Consider the following 6,405-nt stretch of genomic DNA (forward strand, 5'->3'; position numbering starts at 1 on the left):
CGCGCAAAAAAAATTTGTACCGAAATGGAGAATTTCGAGCATTTGATCGGTTCTCGCGTCGTTGACGAAAAGCGACTACAGTATTGAGTATTTTGCGAAAGTTTGAGCTTCGTGAGTGGTTTATTTCAGGAGATATTGGCGTGTGAACATTTCATGTCGTACATCATATCCGTGTGGCGTGTTTCGTGCAGATTACGAGACGTCATGCCGAGCACATTTTTACAGGTAGTTGTGGGTCAGAGACTGTTTAGGACGTTCAAAATATGTCGGACGAAATATCTTCTGCTTTCGAGTGTGAACTTGTAACAGAGACAGTAACATAATTGATGTTGGGGTGTTAAGTAAGTAGTTGATGGACATTTTGCCGGCCAGAGTGGCCGAGCGGTTCTAGGCGCTACAGTTTGGAAGCCCGCGACTGCTACGGTCGCAGGTTCGAATCCTGCCTCGGGCATGGATGTGTGTGATGTCCTTAGATTAGTTAGGTTTAAGTAGTTCTAAGTTCTAGGGGACCGATGACCAAAGAAGTTAAGTCCCATAGTGCTCAGAGCCTTTTGAACCATTTGATAGACATTTTCCGTGTGTTGACGACAATAAACCAAATTGAAAAGAAATTTTAGACATTTTTTTCAAACGAGTCATGCAAGAATGTCGAATGCTCGATAGTTTAACTAACTTTCAGCTGCTCCCCACGGACTGGAGTTTTGTGACCTTTGCATGGTAGGTATTTAGTCGTAATTTCGTCAACGCTGCTGTTGTCAGCTGAACCAGTAACTGCCATTGCAGAGAGAAGGAGCAGACACCCTAAAACCAATCAGTTAGGTGGACCGATTGTTTAAAGGATAGTGAGAGACCAACCAACCCCGCCGCAATGTGTTCGTCCTCAGGTGCGTATCCGCAGTTTGGACCCTCGGGGACTGTGTTGTAACATGTTCATGTACTCAGTCATCAGATCTTGTGTCAAGGAAGGCAATAGTTTCAGTACCTATGTTTATATGGAGTGCTTGCTTGTTTCATTTTGCTGTACTGATACCCTTCATTTGCGCCTGTAATAGTGGAAAAATAGCCGGTACACAGAATTTCAATTACATCATACCGTACACATGAGAGCTGTACAGGGTGTTACGTTTATATGTCCAGATATTTTTATATATAATACTTTAATATGAACACACATAAGTGAGTTGATTGTTTTCTGCTTGCATCTGAAGAGATGTCGGGGCTGGACTTTAGTTAAGTAGTTTTAATCCGACATGGTACCACGGTACTATAGGTTTTAATTTTTAATGTTGACTGTGCCTTACTCTGGCATGTTATAGTAATTTTATGCTTCTCAACAAGGCTAGATTAATTTAGCCCAAAATCTGGTAAAGACCAGAAAATTTGCGCAACTGAGGCTGATTCTTCAAAATATTATACATCAGGATCCACTGCAAGTACTATGACAGTTAGGCGGGATATGAGAAAACTTGAATTTCATGGTCGAGCGGCCGCTCATAAGCGACACATAACGCCGGTAAATGCCAAACGACGCCTCGCTTAGTGTAAGGAGCGTAAACATCGGACGATTGAACAGAATCACGGTACACAATGTGGCGATCCGATGACAGGGTGTGGGTATGGCGGATGCTCGGTGAACGCCATCTGCCATCGTGTGTAGTGCCAACAGTAAAATTCGGAAATGGTGGTGTCGTGGTGTGGTCGTGTGTTTCATGAAGGGGGCTTGCACCCCTTGTCATTTTGCTTGGCACTATCACAGCATAAGCCTACATTGATGTTTTAAGCACCTCCTTGCATGTCCCTGTTGAAGAGAAATTCGGGGATGGCGACTGCATCCTTCAACACGATCGAGCACTGTTCATAATGCAGTGGCGGAGTTGTTACACGACAATAACATCTCTGTAATGGACTGGCCTGCACAGAGTGCTGACCTGAATCCTACAAAACACCTCTGGGATGTTGTGGAACGCCGACTTCGTTCCAGGCCTCACCGACCGACATCGATACTTCTCCTCAGTGCAGCATTCCGTGAAGAATGGTCTGCCATTCCCCAAAAAACCTTCCAGCACCTCATTGAACGTATGCCTGCGAGATTGGAAGCTGTCATCAAGGCTAAGGGTGGGCCAACACCATACTGAATTCCAGCATTACCGATGGAGGGCGCCACGAACTTGTAAGTTATTTTCAGCCAGGTGTCCGGATACTTTTGATCACATAGCGTAGTATTCCTGAACTACGTGTCGCGCGATGATTTAATTCTGCAGGTGGACTCATTGGTATAGGCCGCTATGCGGACATTGCCTGCAAAGTGTGTTGCAAATAGAGTCAACGTTAAGGAGATAATTAACTAAAATAAACTTAGCGACTGCAGCTATCGCCTGCAGGTGGAACAGTGACCATTGTGGAGCAGCCGCATACGTCGCGTACGACTTTTCTATGTTTCACCCGTCAGACGGTAGCATAACGACTTTTCTATGTTTCACCCGTCAGACGGTAACATCTCCGGAAATTTAGTAGCCAACAGCCCAATTTATACACAGCCAGAACACTTAATGTGTTGCCATTGGCTACTACATTTCTGATGATGCTAGGGTCTGCGGGTTGAAGCATGTGAACATAGGAAAGCTGTATGCAACATGTATGGCTCCTGCACAATTTTAATAATTACTAACACCATGCCTGGTGCTGAGGTTTTATTAAATGCGCAGCGAAAATATAGTGTGGGACAAACTTTCTTTGTGTCATCATTTTGTAGAATTTGACAGAGAGGAAAAGTTTCGAAAAGGTTTGAAATAAGTGAAGTTCAATGGAAGTCGCTAAATGCTCTCGTTATGAAACATGGGGTAAATATAGTCCAGGATACTTCCTACGCCTTGAGTTACTGTGCCTCAAGACATATACAAAGTTTCTAATACTACCCTGGGGTTACAAGTCGTGGGATAGCAATATGCGACACTATGTAGGCGGTACCCCATGGCTTTTGACATTGTAAGAAGTCCGAGCAGATGTAATTTCAATGTATTGCTCATGCGCTGCCTGCGATATGCAAGGTCTCTGACCAGAGAGCTGTGTTGACTGCAGTAGGAACTGTGTAGCTGTAGCAGTAAGTTGTTGCTAGTCTGGAGTCTGCTCTGGTCTGGTCTGGTGTATCGTATTGGCTGGCCCGGTCGCGGTGCAGCGATGTCGGAGCCTGAGTATCTATAAATATAAAACAAAGTCGGGTTTGTTACAACACTTATAACTCGAGATCTGCTGGACCAATTTTCATGGTTTTTGATTTGTTGGATTTGTCTCCGCCCTGAATAGCAGAATACATCTTAAAAATAATGAAAATTGACGAATAAAAATTTTCATGGTTTTTGATTTGTTGGATTTGTCTCCGCCCCGAATAGCAGAATACATCTTAAAAATAATGAAAATTGACGAATAAAAATTTTCATGGTTTTTGATTTGTTGGATTTGTCTCCGCCCCGAATAGCAGAATACAAAAAACTTCCTGGCAGATTAAAACTGTGTGCCCGACCGAGACTCGAACTCGGGACCTTTGCCTTTTGCGGGCAAGTGCTCTACCAACTGAGCTACCGAAGCACGACTCACGCCCGGTCTCACAGCTTTATTTCTGCCAGTATCTCGTCTCCTACCTTCCAAACTTTACAGAAGCTCTCCTGCGAACCTTGCAGAACTAGCACTCCTGAAAGAAAGGATATTGCGGAGACATGGCTTAGCCACAGCCTGGGGGATGTTTCCAGAATGAGATTTACACTCTGCAGCGGAGTGTGCGCTGATATGAAACTTCCTGGAAGATTAAAACTGTGTGCCTGACCGAGACTCGAACTCGGGACCTTTGCCTTTCGCGGGCAAGTGCTCTACCAACTGAGCTACTGAAGCACGACTCACGCCCGGTCTCACAGCTTTACTTCTGCCAGTGCGAACCTTGCAGAACTAGCACTCCTGAAAGAAAGGATACTGCGGAGACATGGCTTAGCCATAGCCTGGGGGATGTTTCCAGAATGAGATTTTCACTCTGCAGCGGAGTGTGCGCTGATATGAAACTTCCTGGCAGATTAAAACTGTGTGCCTGACCGAGACTCGAACTCGGGACCGTTGCCTTTCGCGGGCAAGTGCTCTACCAATTGAGCTACCGAAGCACGACTCACGCCCGGTCTCACAGCTTTATTTCTGCCAGTATCTAGTCTCCTACCTTCCAAACTTTACAGAAGCTCTCCTGCGAACCTTGCAGAACTAGCACTCCTGAAAGAAAGGATATTGCGGAGACATGGCTTAGCCACAGCCTGGGGGATGTTTCCAGAATGAGATTTTCACTCTGCAGCGGAGTGTGCGCTGATATGAAACTTCCTGGCAGATTAAAACTGTGTGCCCGACCGAGATTCGAACTCGGGACCTTTACCTTTCACGGGCAAGTGCTCTGCCAACTTTATTTTTTTTTTTATTTTTTGATCCTACTGCTTGTAGCTCTTTCACAGAAGGGATAAAAACGTTGCAGTCAGTGAGACTAGAACTGTGAACCATAACAGACGCTTTTTCACAGGTCAGCACGTTACCACAGATTTCTTTTTTTTTTTTTACGACTGTAGCAGTCGCGCGGTTCCGGACTGCGCGCCCTTTTTATTACTCGCGACATGTTTTTTTTGGAGGTTTTTTACTTTTTTTATATATATATATTTTCCTGGAGCTCTTCCACTTCAGGCGTTGGCCCCTATCATCCATATCACCCCCAAAATCCTATCTTACCTAAAAAATTAAAAAAAAAGAAAAGAAAATAATAATAATAATTAAAAAAAAATCTGTTGCCACCGCCACTTTCACGCTAACTTAACCTACTTTTTTATTGATTTTTCATTATTTTTTTTAAATAATATATAAAGGAACTGAATAATCTTCTTGCCGTGACAATCTGTCCAATACCTGTGAAACAGAAGTACACGAAATCAATCAGGCACTTCTGATTTGTTTTATGTTACGGCTTCTGGCAAAATTAGTTTTCCTGAGGCACTTTCACCTGTTGTACTATAAAAATAAATAAATGCCAACTTAATTATAATGAAGCACAATTAGTATCGACTCGCCGTAGTGTTGTGTACCAACAAAAAAAAAATTACCGCTTCATTATGGCAAAGTGTGAAGTAAGAAATTTTGAAACAAAGCTTTGTATTTCCGACTCGTTTTAAGGTTGTGGTGCTCTTCCATTATATACTGTATGTACTCGTCTATACTCGCATGTGTATTCGTAACTGCAAAATATGCAACTGGCCGATAATCCAAGCATAGCTATTGTGCTTTGTTGCAGGAAAGAAATGCCAGTCTGGTTGAAGTACATCTTTAAGTGTTATAGCAGAGTCTGTGGTTCTAGTAATTATTGCGAGTTTTTTTCTAGTCCAGTTCCATATGTGGTATTGGTCGCGGCAGATGAGAATGTGTGCCAAGGTATCTACAGAATGGCAATGATCGCAGTACGGACTGTGCTTCATTTTGATATTGTGCAGCTTTTCACCTGTGGGGACCTTCTCGTTCACAATGTCATACCACGTGGACACTACTTTGGAGTGGAGGATGGGATTGTTAATGTTTTCCCAGACGTTACTCCAGTTGACCGCTGGATATTTCGCTTCAATTGGGTTTTGCCTATGGTGTCTCGTGAGGTGGTGATAGGTCCTTCTGGTGTTAAGCAGCTGTGAAGTATCTTGAATATAGCTCATTTCCAGGTAATAAGTCCGGACGTGATCGAGTTGAGCGCTGATGCGACCAACATCGACTGGGGCCTTTTTGCTCGTTGGGGCTAACCTGTTGAATAACGTTTTCGTAATTGTCGGATGGGGTGACTGCAGTATTTTGCGGATTCGGTCCATATATACGGCAGTTCATTGGTTCTTCATGTCTTTGACGCCCAAACCACCAGCGGCGCGGGTTAACACTATGGTTGGCATGGCGACTTTAAAGATGTTTCCGCTCCATATGAACCAATACGCTGCAGCTAAAAGCTTTTGCGCTGTATGCTTGGGTACTGGTAACACTGCTGCGATGTGATATATTTTGCTTAGCGCATAGCTGTTAATCAATAGAGCTCTCTGTATCCGATTGAGCGTTCTAGTTTTGTGTTCACGGAGAGTAGCCCTGAATATATGTAGTTTATGGTCCCAGTTGGCTACTGTCATCTCTCTTGGGTTGGCCATTAGAATCATACCTAAGTGGTTGGTCTTCTCTGTTCTTTGTAGCCATGTTCTTTGAATGGTCTCCATATGGGGTCCGACAGGTAAAATTTTCGATTTTTGTTCATTGAGTTTGGCTCCGGAAGAAGTGGCGTAAGCGTGGATTATTTGTTGAACGACTTCCATTTCTGAGTGCGTGTTAACTACTACGCTGACGTCATCAGCATAAGCGTGACACACG

General features: G+C 43.8%; 1 non-coding gene across 1 annotated transcript; it reads right to left on the reverse strand.

Moving 5' to 3' along the window:
- Positions 1-3,511: 3,511 nt before the first annotated feature.
- On the reverse strand, positions 3,512-3,586 carry Trnal-caa (transfer RNA leucine (anticodon CAA)). Its single transcript has one exon. It is a non-coding gene; the product is annotated as a tRNA-Leu (tRNA).
- Between the last annotated feature and the right edge of the window lie 2,819 nt (positions 3,587-6,405).

This window comes from Schistocerca serialis, chromosome 12 (genome assembly GCF_023864345.2).
Source record: "Schistocerca serialis cubense isolate TAMUIC-IGC-003099 chromosome 12, iqSchSeri2.2, whole genome shotgun sequence".
In the NCBI taxonomy this organism is placed as follows: Eukaryota; Metazoa; Arthropoda; class Insecta; order Orthoptera; family Acrididae; genus Schistocerca; species Schistocerca serialis.